This window comes from Temnothorax nylanderi, unplaced genomic scaffold, assembly GCF_030848795.1.
Source record: "Temnothorax nylanderi isolate EJ_2023f unplaced genomic scaffold, tnyl_v1.0 TNYL_tig0545_pilon, whole genome shotgun sequence".
NCBI classification, from domain to species: domain Eukaryota; kingdom Metazoa; phylum Arthropoda; class Insecta; order Hymenoptera; family Formicidae; genus Temnothorax; species Temnothorax nylanderi.
The window spans coordinates 48,342-69,803 of record NW_027249607.1 but is presented as its reverse complement, the minus strand read 5'-3'; the positions used below and the strand labels follow the sequence as shown (position 1 = coordinate 69,803).

The following is a 21,462-nucleotide window of genomic DNA, read 5'->3' as shown; positions in this document are numbered from 1 at the left end:
CATGATTACACAGTAGCTAACTCGCTAATTGCGCGCACGCGGGATGCGGCGAAAATGTTATGAGGGCTATAAAACGCTACGAAATTGCATACTCGCCCGCCCAGCAATCATCTCGCTATCAACGTTTCTTTCTCTCTTATTTTCTTTTTATCGTGCCTGTTTTCTCGCAGCGAAACGCATGACTTTCCACATTTCGTCTTCGGAGATTTTCCGAATTTAAAATCAAAAAGCAAAATTCAAGTCCAAGATTAAGGTAACGATTGAAAGCTCTGGATTTAGGCATTTTAGATTGTTCCCGTTGTTACACCACGCCCACATATGAACTCGCAGTGACGAAAAAGATACCTTTCGACGGATATATTCGTCACACGGGTGGGCAGGAATTTCTGGAGAAAGGCAGTTGACAACAGACTACAACGGTGACTATCGTCCGGAACGTATAGCCATAGCGATGATACGAAGTGGTCACCGTTCCTCCATATTTCATCTCCACGTGAGAGGAGCGAAGAGGGAAACGGTCGAAGGATAAGCCACCGGGCGCGGATCGTGTCCCGCGGGTGACCCTGCGATCCTGCCGCGACTATTGAACCCTCGTAATCTAATTGCGACTTCGTATCCCGATACACATGTACACACGTACACGCACACGAACTTGAACCGTGAGACTCTAAGCATCGCTAAATTGTGTGTCGTATCGTATACGCAGTTCGTCGCTGTGCGTTTTTATTGAAATTGCACGTCTCGGCGTCGATCAACCATCAGGTTTGCGCGATCCACGAATCTTGTGAGAAGAAAAGAGCCGTTCCTTTTAAATGTAAAGCATATATAAGATGGTACGCGAACAATCGCGGTATCTGAGTACAGATGGAGACCACGGACGATGATAGACGCTTACGCAAATGCACAGGTATGGAGTCGCTTCCTCCGTTGATAGTTTCCGGTCTACTAAAATCGTCCAGACATATATGATATACATATAAGTACATACATATATATATGGTTATATTATATTGTATGTATGCATATATAAATGTACGAGCAACCCGTGTAGACGCTTAGCTGTATATATTGCGAAGATCTAGCCGCACACCGATACGTCAGGATAATTATACGCGCAGTCAAGGATCGGTATTTAGTACAACCGGCGTAATTTCGCCGTACGTATTGTATACATATGTATATATACGCATATACCGCGTGCACGCATAATGTAAACGCCATGTACAGCTGCATTTACATGTATGAGAGAATTATCACGTCTATCCGCATCCGCTCGATGCGTATCCGTATACACGTGTATTTCGCGTGATAAGCAGCCATATTACGTGTACATACAATGTATATACGAGGTGTTCCAGAGTTCCCGTCAATCCCTTTATCGAAGTTCTGATTTGAGATTTAACAACCAAAATATTTAACACTGGCGACTGAAGAGTCCTCGCTCTATGTTGTGGAATTAATTTCTCTTAACGAAAGCTGAACTGACCAAAGGGCTCGACGGAGCAGGGCGACAGTTCTCGAATGTATGTACATATGATCAAGTGGAAAGGCGAAGCATAGAAAATTCGAAGCGAGCGAGGGTCAAGCAAATAAGAGCAAACAAACGACTTGGCTCAACGTGCCTCACTGTCTCACTGAAACAAGTTGTTCATTCGCGTTTGTTCATACTTGTTCGTATTTGTTCGCGCTTACTAGTCTGATCTGATGTTTTAATGTGCACTCGCATTCAACGCAGGAAACGAAACGCAAAATACATACATGCTCGGTCATCGCGAACCTGAAATACGATTTATCTGGGCGAATACGTCTACGATACATGAAAGAGATCGTGTAACCCGGTGAAGCGTATGAAGATATAGCCGGCCGGTAGGAGAGATCTACTCGCGTCGGTCGCGCGTAATTAGCCTAAATCACGGACGGCGTCCCGCCGAGGGGGTGGCTCCTGGACGCGACATCTGCATAGCACGTGTCTTGTTACTGCGACGCCTCGTAAGGGCTCGGAGAGAGAGAGAGACAGTTTAGCAGGTGCTTCCGCGTCTCCGGGGGTGTCGCGAAGGAAGGAAGGGTACGCGGGAGCGCGGCTCGCCGAGCATACTAATGGGACGCTGACACGCGGGGCGCGCGACGCTTTCCCGACACTTGGGAGAGCTAAAGACTTTGCTCTAATAAAACGGTGGACCCGTCGTCCGTGCGTGTTTTATCGATCGAAACCTGTCGCGCAATTGGAGCCCCCGCTTCGAAGAGAGCTCCGGAGCTTCGACGGGCAGGAAGTCTTGCGATAAAGAACGACTTCCTTCTCGATTTGTATTCGAGCGTGTATTCCGGTTCGAGATCCTTCCGGTGTCGGGGTTCACGCTATAGTGAAAGCACAAAGAAGCAAAATCGAGAATACCGAGAGTGCCGATACGCGCGCCCGCACGAAACGGGGCTAGATGTGACGAACCGTTTTTGAAAAATCGATAATTACACCGAGGCTCACGGAATGCCGATACTGCGAGCTCTTGCAATTAAGCCCGGTTAATGATGTGACCGCCATTAACGAGTAATTCGCAGAGACCGATAAATCGAAGGCGCTCATAAACTAGAGTACTTAGATTCGTTCAATTTATTGTACTCGGACGTACCATTTCTGCATAGTATATATACAAGATATTAATATATCCAATTATTCTAAACATTTATACCTTTTTTATTAGGTTGGATCATATAACTTCTGTCCTTTTTTTCTTTAAATTTACTTTCGCGTAAAATATTTTTACGTTTAGCCTCTCTATTCATTTTTTAATTGTTTAACATGAATTTTGCTTCAGCAACATCTTCAAAAAGTCATCATCAATAAAAAAAAGCGATCTGTTTTTGGCTCTATTAAATTCATATGGACCGAGACTTTGCAAACTAGCTCTACATTATTCGGTGAGTTTTTTGCTGTCTTCTTTAATATCAAATCGTCTCGTTAATATCAAATCTTACTTTAATCCAAATATCATATCTTCAATTATGTTATTGTTATTAAAATCGATTAGTTGTTACAGTCACTGAACTGATTTAACTTGTTCCCTCGTTGACTCACCCGTGTCACAGATGAATAGGTGAACTTAAACGATATATACATATTTATGACAAGTTAAATGTAATATCAAATTAAACGAATAATTGGATAATTTCGCAGCGTTGCGCAACACTTCTCTACGCATTTATGCGGTTCGATTAATATCCATTAACTCCCTCGCGTCTCAGACTTCCGACAGAGCGTATGATTATTCTTCTTATCCACGGAATCTCTTGCCTCGATCATTGCCACGCGACGCTAAAAAATCTTACCCCGCGAAACGCTTTTAGTTCGTGAACTGGTTATACTTGTAATCAAATATCCACATACATATACTTACAATAGAACGGGAGAAATGTATTTTACCATCTGTCCGGCACGTGTGATGACTCCATTTAAAGTTAAACGGAAATCAACTTTTCAGCGCTAAGAATATTTATATCACTATAAGAATAGTCTTAGAACGATACAAGATATAATTAACAGAATATATATTAGAATACGTAAATAAAAGATGGTTCGACAGATCTGGAATACTTTGTTCACGGCTATATTGGGGCATGACGAGAAGCAAGAAGTGTGCACGAAGATTAAACATTCGAGAAGAAAATCTCCAAGCTGCGTAGATGGAAACGCACGTTTAACGCGACTATACCGCGTCGTCATTAGCATACTGTACAGAGCCATCGCACTGCCACAACAGTCGATATCGCTCTAACAGACGATAGCGACGACGAACGTACGTGCCCGCGTAGTGTCGTGTCGCGTCGCGTCGCGACGAACACACGGCCGAGGAATCGCATTGTGACTAATATCTCGCGATGCTGTAATCGCTAATCATATATAGCGCACGCGTCCGAGGTGCTCACTCGCGGCATGACGGAACGCGCACGCGGAAAAATTACTCAGATTATTTAAAATTCGATCTGGAACGCGATGTCTCGAGCGCAATGGAGTACGATACGATTATATATTTTTTAATGATTTTTAAAAAACTCCATCATTGAATTTGACAAGCAGCATTTCTTTTTTACTCAATCTATTAAATACAGTTATACTGATGGTCCAATCAGGAGAAAATCAGAAAGGGAAAGAAACACATGAAAAGAAGTGCGAGTATACACGTGTTGTAACAGCTTAGAGAACCACTGATAGGTTTTACCGAGTGCAACGTACCGAGGTTCGCGAATACTGCGTTGCGGCAGCGACGACGGCAGTCCGCGCGGGAATGGCATTCTGACGAGTGACCTTGAGATGGACACCTCACGACGGACAGAGAGAGGGTCTCGCCTCTCTCGCGATGAAAGGAGAGACGATCAAGGCCCTGTATCGCGTATATCTACGCGCGCGTTATATACCTACGTGGCTTATCCCGTGGCGGATTACGATGGCCGCCGTTCGTGGAACGGCACGCAATTGCGTAGCGAGAGGAGTATACGCAATTGTGCACCGGCACACGGAACGGGAGAGGGAAGGAACGGCGATGAAGAAACGGCGAGGAAAGGCGAGGAGGCGAGAGAAGAGAGAAGAAAGAGGAACGACGGGAGAGAGAGAGAAGGAGAGAACGGCTCCACGGGAGCGAGTCGCACGAGTCTCCGCGGCCGGTGACCTCTGCCCCCTCTTCCTCACCTTCGCCGCCTCGTATTTCCCGTACACATGCGATGTGTGCTAAACGCCACCCGCGCCACCATCACCGCTATCACCACCGCCACCGCCACCACCGTCGCCGGTGACAACGCCGGCGTTTTCCATCACCTCCCGGTGCGAGCGAGCGACGACCCATCTCCAGCCTACCCCTTTGCTATCCCTCCGTCCCTTCTTCCCTGCCCGAGCGTCGGCCTCGTCGCCTCATCCTTGGTGACGCGCGGATATCGTCGCTCGACGCATCAATCGACGACTACCGACTACTGCTCGTGATGCAGTCGGCCAGCCTGACCTGATGTGCGAACGAAAGGGGGATGCGCGCAATCGAGGTTGCGACCCCTTCGCTTCACGCTCGGCCTACCGAGAACACAGGAATTAGCCGCGCTTCACCTCGCGACGCGTCTGCACTGACAATGAGAATTAGGCGGTTCGCGACGCGAAACAAAAGTATACGCGCGCCGTTAAACGCCTCGTATCGCGCGCGAATGGAGTAATAAAGACACTATCGCGAGCACTTGCGAAATCGACTCTACTTGTTGTCTTCGATTGCGTAATAAAAAAAAAGAATTCTACGGCAAAATTACATGGTTACTTTCGTAGAAAAACTCCCGTTATATCCTAGACTCGTAAACATTATAGTCTGCCTCAAACAGTCGGCTAATAAGTGATCAAAAATACATCGCGGTGGAGTGACATACGTTTTTAAATCTCCAAAATATCGATTTCCCGCAAATAACATTGCGACGCGAGGATGCTTTTGAAACATTCCTTTTCCCGTCGAACATCGGAATCTGTTTTCCAGAATCGCGACTATGTTCGCAATCGTCTATCGCCACGCTAGTTATGCGTCGACGTTGTTCGCGATACTCGCGACGATTATCCGCCTTGATTATCTCCGAAGTTTCGTGCAGCACGTAGTGTCAAATGTTCTCGGGAAGGCCAATTGCTCCGGTGCACAGTTTTTCCCGCAACCTCGAACGACGCTCTACCGCGAAATCGGGAAGGGAAGCTTCGTGGCGACCTAGGTACCCCGTCGATGTACCAACTTCTTGGTCGACCGCCGCGAGTGAGGCGACCACCGAGTGAATTCGCTTCCGTCGAAAAACAACGATAACACCGCATAATTCGAGGGCAGAATTCGAGGGTGCTGAATACGCTACTTGCATTTATTTGCCTGTATAACGTCTGTTACTCCATAAAGTCCGCGACCCTCTTTTCGGAGGATTCTCAATCTTTATCATGCAATCTTTGCTTCCATCTCCTTTCTTCCCTTCGACCTTTCGCAGACCCATTTTTTTACGGTTCAATTCAAGTTCACGAGTAATTCAACCGATTCGCCCTTCGGAATTTTCTGGCACGAGGACGTCCGCAGTGGAGAAGTCGGGCACGGGAGGAATCAGTAGTACAACCGTCACAATCGTCAGACATAACAACCTCCCTTTCGACGACACGCTCCACTGAAATTGCTTTAGGAAAATCTAAATCGTGCATCCTCCTAACCGATCGCGGATTTCTTTGACCCGCGATAGGAATTGTAATATCGCGATAAAAACATATAGAGTATTAACGAAACGTGCTTAAAAATATCCAGTATAAAGAACAGTTGCCTTAAACGGAATTATTCTTACTAATTTCTTATCTGCGAGGGTAAAACCAGAAAGTGCGAAACGGAATAGGGGAAGGTGACTGCCCTAACAACATCGCCGAGTTAATTCTGAAACGGAGCTCTCGGATCGATAATGAGCGCTTTGTGGGTATTCCAGCCACCTGGACTCTAAAAACTGGATACTCTCTAGGTATCTGTCGACGTTGCGAGGGTGCGATGGTCACGTGATTGTGACGGCGACGGGCCCGTATAAAGTGAGGAGGGTTGGAAGACAGAATTTTCCGTGAAGGATTTGAAGGCCGCACGCGACCACCACCACTACCACCACACCATCGCCATCGCTACCACCACCACCACCACCACCGCCAGCTACGTCTTACACCATAATTCTACCGTTTCTTTCTTCCACCGTCGCTTTCTGAATGCCATCTGTCTCCTTCGTTCTTCCGAAGCTACTGTTCGCCGTTTCCCTCCCGATCCCCACTCTCCCTCGCCGACCCTGTCGCCCCAGTAACGACCTTCCTTCCTTTTTCTTCACTTGAACTATCGGATTGCTTGATTCTAGGTACCGCCGGGAAACTACCGCCATTGGCGTACTCATCGAAGAACGGATCGTAATTCATATCTCATCAGCGACAATATTTTACTTTTATATTAATTTCCAGTGTGTCTCTTATGTGCGAGACCCATGCACAGTTGTATATTTAAGCAAATTAATTTAGCAGAAAATCTGATATTTTTACTAAAGATAATAATCTATGGCAATTGCAACATTAATCGCAAGGGAAAACTCGATGTGCGATAACATTGAACTTTACGCCAGAATTTTTCGACGTATATTTTTTGTATGCAAACTTGATATTTCTACAAAACTAGGGTATACGTACTGACATACGACGACTACGTTTATTCTTGTAGCAATAATTGCTGTTACTCGACCAGTAGAGGAAACTGTGGATTTACATCAAATAATATTTACAAAATAACGATTTCGCTTCCAGCAAATGTAGCTTTTTTGGGTGCAGTTTCCGTCATCGAACGCTGAAAAAATTCGGTTTCACAATCCCAGCCTCTCGGCGCGACATCCGTGAACTTGCATTGACGTTCTACGTTCTATGTACCGAGAGAGGAAGAATGCGCGTTGAGGGAACTGCAGGAAACGCGCGAATTCACGAAGGAATTCACGCATCCAGGCGCCATCGTCCCGCATAAAATGCACATGCGACCGGTTAATTGTCACGCACACGTATGCACGTCGCGCGATTTGATCGAAAAGGAAATCATGAGATGAAGAAGAGCAAAGTTTATTAACATAACTTTAAAATCAAGTCCTGTCCGGATATACAGAGATAAAAAAAGAGATGTTAATTGCGACTAATTAACAATTAATCGTAAAAAATTTGTTTGTTATTGAAAGAAGTGGCAGAGAAAGATAAATAATTCTTAAAAAAAAGAAAGGAATAAACAGCGAAAGCGAATTCCAAGGATTCCAAGAACGGATGCTGAAACGGACTATAAAAAGACACCGAAAGAATATCAAGAGGATAGAAAGAAGCGAGGGAGATAGAAAATCTCTACTTTCGCTGAAAAGATTCGTGGTCTCGACGCACCTTTTGTCGCTCGACGCATCTCAGCGTCTTCTTTTACAGTTATGGCTCGAGTCATGCGCGACCGCTGAGGCGAATGTCCGTGAGCGACCGTCGACGGTCAATTAGTTGCTGTACGTTAGCTCGCGGCTCGAGCGGAAGATAATTAAGCTGATCGCCAGCGAGCATTGTCGCCGTGACAATTAGAGAACTCGACAACGTGCGGAAAACCGTGGTAAATTCTCCTGTTTAGATTTCTTTCGCGACAAACCTCGAGAGAAAAGTAAACCTTACCGAGAGAATTGGAGTAGTTTCCTAAAAAAAACAATGTGCCATAACGAGAAGAGGGAAACAAGCTAAAATAACACAATATAGAGGTATCCATTACCTATTATATGATGTTGAAACAAAATATCTGTTACGGGGTAACGAAGACCTAATACAGGCTTATTGTGGACCAAGAGAGACAGATTACTTCGGCAGGATTAGCCTTGAACGACGTTGTTGGTACGAATGGGATTTTCGAACGTGGCAACGACGAATCGGAGCCACGTGCAAGTTAACGCACTCGCTTAATGACTCGTAGGAAGGGTGGACAAGAAAGTAGCGAAGCGGAGAGGTCGGGTTACGCCGTGAAAGGGAAACGCTTGAATACGGTTTAAGCGGGGCGTGCAGCCAACAACACACAGAGGCGGGGGTCGACAGGCGTTGATTCTTGTATGGAGGAGCCTGGGTGTGTATTTTGCTGCGCTGTGCTCTATGTGCATATGCACGTGCATGTATGCGTGTATATGTGTGTGTGTGTGTGTGTGTGTGTGTGTGTGTGTGTGTGTGTGTGTGTGTGTGTGTGTGTGTGTGTGTGTGTGTGTGTGTGTGTGTGTGTCGGCGCACGGGACTTCTGCTGGTCGATATTACCGTAGTGCACGCCTCTGTCGCGTATATACATATATACTCTTTACCTTCCGAAATTACTAATTCCCTCGGTATTGTCAAGATTTTCGAAGACAGAAGTGCATCGCTCTATTTTGAAGCACCCTGTATCTCATTTTTCTTCGTTAATTTATGTCATCCACATATGAAATGTTGCATCAATAATTTTAACGTAATATCTTCATAAAAATAAACTGTCGTATATGTTATATAATTTATTAAAATATCAAGCTTGTAAAATATGAACTTTAATCGTTTCAGCATATTGGCGATCTTTCATCATGGAAATTGTATTTCCTGTTGAGAGAAATTATCCTCAGAACTAATAAGTTTCTATTTTATTATATCTTGTACTACACGATACCATCGATCTAAGTAGCTCACAAGTTGACGATCAGCAGTGGATCTTTGACGTCGAACAATGGTTTCGCCACAGCTCGCAAACTTCCGCGCTCAGGCCCAAGGAAATCAGTCGTACCGAACTAGAATCATCTAACAGGTTTGTGTGCGTCGGCGTGCCGTCGGTGCCGGTGTCGCGAGACCCCGAAGCGTGGAATTGCCGGATTGCGATCGCGCTTGTTGCACGCGCGACGACGACGACGAAAGGGATTAATTTTCATTAGCTTGCATCTCGCGCGTGCACGCGCATACGTTTACCAAGCAATGAACATCTCGATCAGATCTGAAATTACCGAGATTTAATAGTCGCTGTAACAGGTATTATACGGTTCCTACAATTCAGGTCTTCCTTCCTTGGATTACATAAAACACTGCATGTAGATGTCGAATAGATTTCAAATACGTCGGAGCTGCGCGGATTGTATTTTATTTCTTTAAAGTACGGCGCCATATTAATTAATTAATAATTGTCGTCGCGTCAGAATCGGATCGGCGCGACGCAGCGATCTGTTTCTCTTCGATAATCGCGGATGAGGTACAAAGTAGGTCTAATAGATAGAAATGCAAACTTCGAGGTCGATAATTGAAGCAGCGATGATGAGCGGCATCAGCCCACTCGTCCCAGACGGATCGCAGAGCTCTCTCGTCGTCAGGCGTAGTTTAATCGGTAAGCTTCTCGAAATGATATTAGCCGATCAAATCGAGTCCCGTGTGTACCTAACCGGAACGGATACGCCGGTAAAAGATGTCGACGCCTCTTCCAGATGAAAATGTATAATCGAGCATTAGTGGAAAAACCAGAAAACGCGAGAGCCGGTAGAGAGAATTGAATCTACGCGTGACTGATTTGTCGACGGGAAAAGAACAGGCGGAGTTTGAATACGTATGATACCGTATGATGATACCGTATTATTTTTTCTAATGGTAAGTTATTAGCTTTTCAATTCTATAATAAAATTCTATATTAAAATTCATCAATAATTCTGTAAAGATTGTTCATTTCATTACGCAGAAATATTCGGAGTATATTGTTTCTTTCCTGCTGTGTCACAATTATCTCTCGATAGAAATTATTCACAAATACCGCATCATACTTTTCGAGATACATTTAGAAAATTTCAGCTATGACGTCAGTCACAATCGTCCTTCCCGAACGATGTAAATTCACAGAGATCGTCGTAGCGGAAAACGGGCTTTTCCCATCGTGCACGATCTTCGTCAATTACAATACTTTAAAGCTACGATTCTCGGCTGGCATTCTCCGGCTATCCCGGCGATAACGTTCATCGTTATCGAAGGACCGATCGATATGGTCGTTACGAGGAGAGACTTTAGACCGCTCTGTCTGATACTCCCTCTGCAAAGGGGAGCGGACGGTTGAACGGAAGAAGAAGAAGAGAGAGAGAGAGAGAGAGTCAAAACGGTGCGAAAAGAATTTAGCGATGGTTTGTGGAGCAAAAGGCTGCCCTTTGAAAAATTTTTCGCGAGGATGGATCAGAGGGAAAAAGCTGACAAACTGCGATACAGACGATAAAGAGATGCAAGAAAAGTATGACTAATAGAAATAAGGCAAAAGGGGGCGAGGAATAGGGAGGGGGTTTGGACCAACATGATAGAGCGAGAGAAAGACGAAACTCCCAGTGCGATAGTGCGAGGGTGCGAGAGAGCAAGCAAGCAAGCGAGAGAGAAAGAGAGAGAGACAGAGAGAGAGAGAGAGAGAGAGAGAGAGATGTGAAGAGTAGCTGCTGCTGGCTGTGGCTCCCCGATATCGATTTCCGATAGGCGGCATTTAGTGCTCTGTATATTCTGTCTGGTCCCCATACGTGTCTGATACGAGAACATATACGTATCCGTGATGGGCACGACACCGTGATACGCGGTAGGCACCGGAGAACCGAGGGGGAAAGGAGGAGGGAGGGAGTGAGGGAGGATAGGAAGGAGAGGCGAGAGGCCGCGGGCGCTGCAAATTGCAGTCAAGCGGCATACAAGGTGACGCAAAGGGAACGGCCGATGCGTTCCCGATGAACCTCGGAGGCGAATGACCCTTTCGCGTATATAGCAATTAGAGAGACCTCGAAGAGAGATTGAAGACCGGTACTGGTGGTGGTGACTTGGTAGTGGTATGGCGAATAAAAAACAAAATTTGAGTGAGTCTTTGAACTGTTTTGAAATTAAGCAAATGCAGTTCGAATAGTAAAATAAGCTTGAAATTAAATAAATAATAAAAGATGAAAAATTTTTTTAAATTTATTTTGCAATCGATTAAATACAAAAGACACATTTGATCTTTTATACAAACTTAATAAATAATGTAAGAGAGAGTTTAGTATTTGAATATTACAAACACAAGCGTGAATGTTGAAATAGACTCGTGTTTTTTTTATTTCGTTCGCTGAATTATTAAAACCGATAAATAATCGTCGATAAGCGGAAGCTACCGGTCATTTTCGAGATATTGCTGTCCGATAAAATAATATTCGTGGGATTTATCGACATAAAAAAAATAACGAGAACGTAAGACGGTAAAGACCGCCGGCGATTGCAATTAAACGTCGTAATGGAATCTCTCGCTTCCGTTGCCTTTATGAAGCGCAACGTGTTATTATTCGAGTGCACTAACGGTGTGCCACATCGGATTCTATAAATAATATGCGATGCACGCGAATATTCCGGTTTTAAGCTGGGCATCCTAAGTTTGTATCGCCTCTAACCGATCATAGTTTCGACGCGACATGTGTAATTATTTCCTGATTAAAATCGAGATCAAGAGTCAAGCTAAAAAATCTTCGTTATCCATGTCATGTTGTGTATTTATGACTGTTTTCAATAGTTTAGGTATTAATTACAGTCAAATCTAATCCGATGAAAGATCGCTTGGATTTTATAATATTCGGAAAATGCATCAATATTTTTACATGCGCTAATTAACATTCGACTAATTAACATGAGACTAATGTGTCGATTTCTGGAGAAGAAGTGTCAAAGGAAAAAATCTCGGAAGGAATACTTCTAGTTGCTTTTCAATTTTACAAATGTATACGTGGAAGAAATTAATTTCAATTACTACAGTATTTTATAAACATATTATTCAATGATTTATGACTTATTGTCACCATAGCACGCCAAGGTTTTAAGTTTTTTCCCCGACTTTTCTCGATGCTCTCTGACTTTTCCGGGTTTACGCGATCCGTGGCAATCTCGGTTTCTTAATCAACGAGAACAAATTGTTCGATCTGTGATCCGTGGCGATAATGGGATCGCGAGGTGGCGGGACCGCGGCTCGATTTACACAGAAGGGATTCGCCTTCTCGCGGATTGAAAGATGCTCTCACCACGGCGAACGGGCCGGTCGGTGCAGCCGGGGTGTAATTAGCCCGCACAATAGCGAAGGTGCCAGTAAACTCCTCATTAATCAAAACCTCCGCTTCCAAGAGAAGACTTTGCCCCCCGTTCCCCTATCTCCTCGCATCCCCGTTCCCTCACGCGCGCTGGAAGGAAGAGGCACGTATTAATTATTGCTCGCGGTTGGCCTTTGTTTACCCCACCAATATTCCATCCACTACCGCTCACTCGCGGGGGTCTTTCTCCTCCGTTTTACGAGCGAAAGTCTCCGCGAAGCCAATGTCGACGCTGTTGTTCCTTAATCGCCGATCGATACACTCGTCTAATCGCCAATCGGTGTACTCCGCAACACTTCGAGGGGGAAAGGATAATATCATCCCCCTCTTACCAGCAGAGCGCTGATGATTATAGCTAGCGGAAGCAGCGTCGCCTTCTCCACCCCTGTTTGCATTCTCCGTGCTCCGTTATGGCTGCGCGCCATGCTCACGAATGTCCTACGACCTGAGGCTGAGTAAACTTGTCCCAGTTTTCAACTCTCCGCGGTTCTCGACGACGAAACAATGAAACCGACTATAAACGTGCGAATCATCGTGTCCTCAAATCGTATAAAATCCCGTCAATGACGTCGCGAAATAATCGAGCAATCCTCAATTGTACTCAAAGATGGATCAACATTGCGTTCGGACAATAAACAGGAACAAACAAGTGCGATAATCGAAAATAATTTGCGGATTACTTGCACGAGAAACGTACCGAAACGCTTTGAGTGAAACTGATGTTGGTACCAAGCAAGGGTAAAAGCCGAGGGTAGAGGACAGGGCGGAAGCGGTAATCGATGCTCGGCACCAATTAGTAAAACCAGTCCGCGCGCGCCGGACTTGCTTTGAGCCTGCTATCGCGGAACAATGCGCGACGGAACGCGCGTATCGATCGATTCTTTGAAACTTCTCCCGAGCTCGAGAATTCGAGAGTTCGAGGAAAAAAAGAGAGAGGGAGGAAGAGAGAGCGCCGCGTCGCCTTCACGCTTCGTACCGTTACAATTTCACGAACTATGTCACGTAATATCTTAGGGCCACTTCGACCAAGCTCCGATTAACTTAATCGTTGATCAGTCATTTGTCAATCTGCTTCATGAGCAAATGCGATTGGTCATTTCCAATGGACTAATCAACGATTAAGTTAATCGGATGCTTTGTAGAATTAATCGTTATTTTTATGTGCCAAATCAGAATTGATTCATGTAATACAACGCTCGTCGTAAAAACAAAGCTGCCTTTCCGTGCAAGATAAGGCAGAATGCTGCACCCTTGCTTACAGGGTGTCATCCCGCGTTGTCCTACTTCGCGCGGGCTCGTGTAAATGTGTACGTGTGTGTGCGCGCGCATGCCACAGGCATGTGGAGTAGCGTGTCCTTGCGAAGTTTCGTCTGCTTCTCTCCTGGTCAACGTTCCTACGCCTGCTAGCCGGGTATCGACCGGGCGGAGGATGAGGCGCGATTTAATCCTCTGGGAGTAAAAAGGGCAAGACCAAGAGAGAAAGAGCGAGCGAAGGAAGAGGGAGAAAGGGAGAGTTGAACGATAAAGGAGGATAAAGTTGGACCGTCAAGAGTTCTCGCTCCTATCATCTCACGTGAAAGGGGAATTGTCTCGTAAAATAGTCAAGCGTTGCGGGAAAGCGTGAAAGTCCCTTTACCGAGGAAGTAAATCGAGTCTTACGATCAGAGAAAAGAAAGTACTAGGTGAATTAAACATAAAGTGGAAAAGATCGAACGACGTTCGGTCAATATTAACGTCAGGTGACGTTAGTCACTTGACTTAGCCGCCAGATTTCGTGAAATTCGAGATATTTGTCGTATACAGAGATCTAATGTTCCATAACGTTCGAACGTTACGGAGAATATCGCGAGTAATGTTTTACATAAAATGGCAGAGAATCCCACGGAGCATTTTATCACTGTCGAGAGATCCTTCGCCTGTCGGCGGGAAAAAATCTCAAGGACGCTGACGCTTCGCACAGCGACTGCTATCAGACGAGACTGAATATCTCTGAGATCTTCGACTTTTCGATCGAGTTTTCCTGCCGTCGCGTTCGCCACCGCCAGGGAAACTTTCGACTACTCGCTAACCGACGAGGAATAATCCTCTCAGGAATATTCCTGCCGGGTGTTAGTCGTCGCCATCGCCGCCGTCGTTATCGCGGTACGGTAACGATCGTCGACGTTAAAGTCACGAGAGAGGGATGGAGGGAGGGAGGGAGGGAGGAAGAGAGAGGCAGAACAGAGAGAGAGAGGAGAGGAGAGAGGAGCGCGCGCGAGTGGGACCGACGAGGTAAGAGAAACAGGAAGAGACGGCGAAACTCGACGAGAGGTTGAAGAGGGAAAACGCGTGCGGCAAGGGTGGTAAAGGAAAGCTTCTCGTGTGTATAGGTGTGTCTGCCGGAGAGCTCCGCGAGGGAATGTTAATTAATTAGCGTTGCGGCATTGATCACGCCGCTACTTTGCACCGCGCTGCGCCCTATACACCACGACACGCCATCATTGCCTTGCGAGTCCATCTTTTCTCTCTCTTTCTCTCGCTTGCTCTCCTCCTCGGCAACCTTTTCTACGCCGCCTCCATTAACCGTCGGTGCAGCCGTCGTTAATGGCAGAGCGCGCGATACCCGCCACCGTCGGCGTCGTCGATGCCATCGTCGTCATCGTCGTCGTCGTCATCGCGAAACCACTCGTCTTGAAGTACTCTTCCGCCGACTGCGCCAGACTGCTCGCTCGTATCGGCAAGCAAAACGGCTGTATGTAGGCATCACGCGACACGAGAAACGTGTCGCACGCAAGGCGCTATACTTGACAGCAAAGAGCATGTCGATGAAGTAAGCCCGAAAGTGAACGACGAAGCACGAATTGCACGGTATTCATATACGTTTCACCGCTGACTTTAGCTATTTCGAGCTCGAAGGAATCAGTGTTTCAGAAAGTGTCACACCTCGGAGATATTTATAGACAAGTAATTTTTTACGATTGAACGTCTGCAACCACTTAGAAAACAGCGAGTAACAATACAGTCAGGCACAATGTGCGTTTTACTTTCTTGTGTAAAGACTAGAAATAAATATTTGTCAAGTAAGTATAACGAAAGTGAATAATTCTACGTTAAATTGTCGATAATTAAATCCTCAGTCCAATATTTGTTAAGTAGATTAAGATTTATATTATTATGTACAGTGTAAATTTGGATAATCAATCGTCCACGAGACGTAAAGATCTCAATTGTACACGGAGCACGAGCAAGGATAATTCGTCAGCTTTCCGAGAAATATAAAGAATTACGCTAGCGGATTTGGGATAGGGAGAGAGAGAGAGAGAGAGAGAGAGGAGAGAGAGAGAGAGAGAGAGAGAGAGAGAGAGAGAGAGAGAGAGAGAGAGAGAGAGAGAGAGAGAGAGAGAGAGAGAGAGAGAGAGAGAGAGAGAGAGAGAGAGAGAGAGAGAGAGAGAGAGAGAGAGAGAGAGAGAGAGAGAGAGAGAGAGAGAGAGAGAGAGAGAGAGAGAGAGAGAGAGAGAGAGAGAATAAGCGGAAGTACCGCCCGGCAGGGACGAGTTTTTTTCTGCGGAGATTTGTGTCAGCCAGAGGCGGCGGGGTTCCGCATGGTGGTATCTAGGGCTCGGCGTCGAACCACCACCCGTTTCACTGCCTACATCTACACAACGTCCACCTACACACGAAGGAGCATCCTCTGCACACATCCCGGAATGCCGCTCAGCCACCCCGTTCGCACCTACGCGCCGCCCTCGTGAGGAGAGGAGAGGAGAGGAGAGGAGAGGAAAGGAAAGGAATAGCGAGACTCATACACGGGGGATAGCGGACGAGCGAGGGGGCAGATGACGCTTGTAGGCAGAGTCCTCGCCCCGAGAGATCTCATCATCGCGCTACCACCGAGAGAGAGAACGAGGGCGAACCCTCGGGAAAGTCAATACCTTCAGCCAAGATCGCACCTTCGGAGTGCCTACTTTTCCGCTTCGCTCTTTCCAGCAGACTGCCGCCTGCTTTTCCCTATCTATCCCGCTTTCGCGACCAGAAATTCAGATTGCAGAGAGTTCCTGCCGTAAAAGTTATTGAAGATAACTTCGATCGATGTTTTATCCATGACGACGTTTTACGGAGATTTTATGTAACTTGATCGTGATGAATAAAATGTTGATTTTCTATTGTTACATCGCTCTCTCGTGAGATTATTCATCGTAATACACAAAACATAAGACATATTTTATATGATTAATTACAATTATATAATAATTGTTATATCTCGAGTGTCTATAAAATTAGGTACGTCATGTTCAGAATTTGATAATCATCGCTCGGGATTTCATGTGTCTGAGAATGAAATTAATTCGGCGATTAAAGCAGCGCATCATATGCAATCGCCTCTATTTACGGCTTCGACTAATCGTGACTTATTATCGTAATTACATTTTACATATTCGCATACTCAACCTCGAGGGAATCTTTAATTAAAGAGAATATATCGAACTCAGATTGCAAAGGTATTCTCTTATAAAATTTATGAATTACCCGCATTTTTGCAACCGATGCATTATTAATGTGTATTGTAATCAAGTTCTATAAATTACAGGTTTCGAACGATTAACTTAGCATCAGTCTCATTTCATAGAAACAGTTTGCAAGATGAGGTCACGCCGTCTGTAACATACGGGATGTTCGGCGAAGAATATGAAAAAGAAATGACTCTTGTACTTAGTTTCAAGTTGGTTTTTCCTCGATTACCTGCCGCATACCTTCTGAGATTTTCTAATTTCGCGAGTCGCTCGAGTCGCTTCCTCGATTCCAGGTCGTCGCGCCGCACCTGATACGCGATCCGTTACACGTCGCGCGAAGTAGCCGAGTAATGGGAATCGGATACTTCGGCCGCGGCTGCGCCATACACACTTCGATCGCCGCTACGTCGACCGACGTACCAAGGTATACAACCACGAAGAAGGGCCGTTGCGCGCGCGGCACGCTCGCGGCAAATCACCTTTGACCCAGATTAGAGACACCACTTCGCCGGCGCGGATGGGGGATGCCGCGCGCGGGTATATTAAACCGATGCGATATTCGGAAAATTATGCGCGTTAGCACAGCCAGTCCTATTATAAACCGGCGCGTCTCTCCTGGCGGCTCCTGATTGGCGAGACGTACGGGGCGTGTGTCGGTATGGTGGTGGCTGCTCGTCTTTTTCATTCTCTACGAGGCGTACCGAGTCAGGTCATGCTAGCGGGGTGTCGAGATTCCTCGAAGTTTTCGACACGTTTTATCCCTACTCTCCGCGCCTTTCCATTTTACTTCTGACGACTCTTTACTTCGACCCCTCGTCTCCTATAGCTTGTTAATTATTCTTTGCTAGTTTGCTCGGAAGACTGATGCATCCTGATGGATTCGGTTCTTTTGAATCATTATCACAAGATAAAAATCCGCGAAAGCGATAAAAAGAAATTATTTTGATAGTTGATGCAACAAAAATAGAATTTATTTATATTATTTTAACGCACGATGACCTTTGCGTGAAAAAATGGGAGCGAAATCAGAAGGCATTTTATGAACTCGAGAAACTTGGAGCTAATAACTTCTGAACTCGCGCCTTTCGCTGTTTCGACGCGCATCGAGAGAGAACGTTTGGGACGCGGTGGCGAAACATTAATTTCAAATCGTGGATAAATGTTTGCTCGGCCGGTCGTGCTCGGGTTACAGGGAGGGTGGCTACGCCGAAATAAGCCTAGGAGGGCCTTAACGCCGAGGCTGTCGCGGAAGGACGGTGTTGCTTACGGTGGCGGCTATTGGGATCCGGGGAATCGTACATCCTCGGAGAAGACGGCAAAGGGACGCCGTCGGGCGGGAACGAGAGAGAGAGAGAGAAAGAAAAAGAGAGACAGAGGGGGTAAAGAATAGTACTACGTGCCCCGGGTGCCAACTCTTCGGAGTGGTTTATATGGAGCAATCGCGCGCAAGCGAGCCATGCGCTCGCGTCAGGGTGGCTTTCGGGAAAGCTGTTAATGGCCGGTACCTTCAGAATACACGACGGGCTCTCGAGCTTCTCCAAACACGACCACAATGATTGAAATGGAGCCGTGTTTGCGAACTGTCCTGCCGGATCGCGAAGCATCCTCTTGATTAATTCGCACGTTATTATTTTTTCCTCGTACAGCAGATACGTCATACTGATATAGCGCGCTATAACAAGATACTGATGTACGTGGGACGTGCTGTACCCGTGCAAGATCTCTCTGCGTTGCTCTTGAGGAAATTTAGCTTGCGTTACGCTAACTGCAGGAAGAGTCATCGTCACTTACTAAAATCATTGGGGCAATAAGAACGAGATATAAGATGCCGGGCGTCATCGGCCGGGGCACTGCGACATGCAAGAGAGCTCACCGTCAACAGCGAAATATTTCGAGCAAGTAGGTCGTAAGAACTCCTAATTAAACGTCCGAAAATACGCCCGGTGCGAGTATTTCGGGATAGAGCGGTGCGTGAACGGCGACGAAAGATGTCGAGTTCATTGCACGCCGACTGGCCGGCGGTAAACGTTCCCGAGATTCGCTTCGTCACCGACCGGCACAAACGCGAAGATACGATCTGCGGCGATTTCTGCGGCGATTTCTGCGGCGTATTAAAACGACGTGCGCGGCGGCGCGTTTATATCGTAAAGTAATGCGGTCTCGCGAATTCTCAGTTTCTATCTCCGGGCGACACGATTTCATTAAGCGAATGCGTCTGTTCATCACGATCGAAATCTGGCATTCGATGTGACAAATCCACTGAGAGAATAGTCGGACGTGACCACACGATGCAAAAAAAGGCGCGATAGCGAAAATGAGATAAGTAGCACGTGTTTTGCCGCGACACAGTTATTCGCGGATGTAAATAGTCCAGAAAATCTCACGCAATTATATTTACAGACTGCGGTAGACAATGCGGCTTTATCGAGCCAGCGCTTCGGCGATCCGCTCGAATCTCGATTCGAATTCGTACAGCATGTGTTTAAGGAATGGTGTAAATGAAATTTAGTTAACGGGTTATTTGAGGCTCTGCCAAGAAAAGCTCGTTTATACGATATATCTCGAAGTTACCCATGCAAGTCCGTCACATTACACGGCATGCATTTGATTAATAATAAATCAAGTTCAACGTATAATTATGCAGAAATATGCAAGAATTTTTCACGTCACTTCGAGACAACATTACTTAATAATGCGTTTATAGAGACAATGTCGTATTCTTCCTTAGACGTTTGCAGTGACAAGATCGACGATTAAAATAGACAAAGTATTAAAGTTCTACAAATATAAGATATAAGTCACATAAAATTCGTATAACGCCACGTTGTAAAAATATGTGACTTGGAGATGACGAAATCGAAGGTTCGTTTCGTCTCCACAAAAGTTCCCTTAACTTTCTCAAGAACGCAATCTGCAGTTTGTGCAAATTCTCAAAAAGTTTCGATCGTATCTGTTTGCATAATGTTAAGCAGAACTTTCTACAATGCCTCAGAACTTCATATACGTTTTTTTTTCCTATTAAATAAACTGCGAATCCTCGTTTTTCGCGCGACGAGCATTTCCGTTGTTTGTCTCCTTAAGCTTACGTCAGTGTTCTCTGTGTTGATACGAATTCCACATTTACGACAATCCTATGCATATTTCTTCAAGCACACGAGAGAGCGTGATAAAGTCACGTGTAATCAATTGCGTACAACGTACGCAATAAAATATGGAGATGCAGAAACGTGTGCGGGATAAATTGCCGAGGAAAATAAATTCAGTTCTGAATCGATGAATTATGCGAAAATGCGCAACGTTCAAGGCGGGATGCCATCAGGCTTAGAGAGTTAATAATGTTTAAAAGACCGGCATTATACATCGCATGATTTCCCGTGTGGCTCATTACAGTATGGTTTGATACTGCCAGCAAGGCCGTATTGCGATTTCATAATTGCACCCGCCGTTGGATACGCGAACTTCGAGCCTTCCTCGAGCGAGATCGATTTATATCGTATAAGTAAGCAATGGAGTTGCATGAAGATGTTCGGAAAGCATGCATATTCGATAAGACACGATCAAGGTGGATCAATACGTATACGTATATACGTGCACATGATTTTTCCAACATCCGGGAAAAATCGTGTTCGAAGACCAAAAATAAAGTCTGTGGTATCACAAACCATGCTCGAATTGTGCTGAACAATACACATTACACATTAAAACGCTCTAAATTGCCAACGCTATGTAGTGTTGTTCGATAATCGCATAGCGTTTGCAATAAATGCAATGTAAATGAGGGCAACTATTTTACAAGGACTTAAAGCGAGAGCTTCGTCGGCGTACAAAACCTTGCCACGCGACCCCTGGAGACGATCGCCAACTTATCGAACGATACCTCCGACAGTAGCAGTACTACTTGCCATTAGCAAAATTAAAGCTGCACCAACTAAGCCTAACTTATGACTTTAATTATCGCGTAGCCATTACGCGCCGCTGTTTGCCGTTGACGTTGCGGCCTCTTTTCATAAAGTTGCGAGACTTATGATACTCCAACGATTACTAAAGAGCCGACAGTATCGCAAATTTTTATTGCAACGCGTGACTTTTAACATGTATAAGGACAGATGGAGCTCGTGAGTGGAAAATTGCGTGAATAAGATGAAAAGGACAAGCATTTTTCCTCTATATTCGACGATCATTGCTGCATATGGCGATGTCGACATTTTAATTGAAAACGTTATTATTCGTGATACGTGAGCCGAATCCCTCCTTCTGTAGCTAACATTTTACGCTTTGCTCACTTCATTTTACTTTATTAACACGTTGATGAGAACGAATCGCTGATCGCCTTCGGCTTTTAATTGCTCAACTTAGTCGT

The 21,462-nt window shown here is 45.5% G+C and overlaps 1 protein-coding gene across 1 annotated transcript in view; it reads right to left on the bottom strand.

The window, feature by feature from the left end:
- The window catches only part of LOC139783811 (uncharacterized), an 85,890-nt gene that overhangs the window by 18,589 nt on the left and 45,839 nt on the right, over positions 1–21,462 (bottom strand). The window lies entirely within an intron of this gene.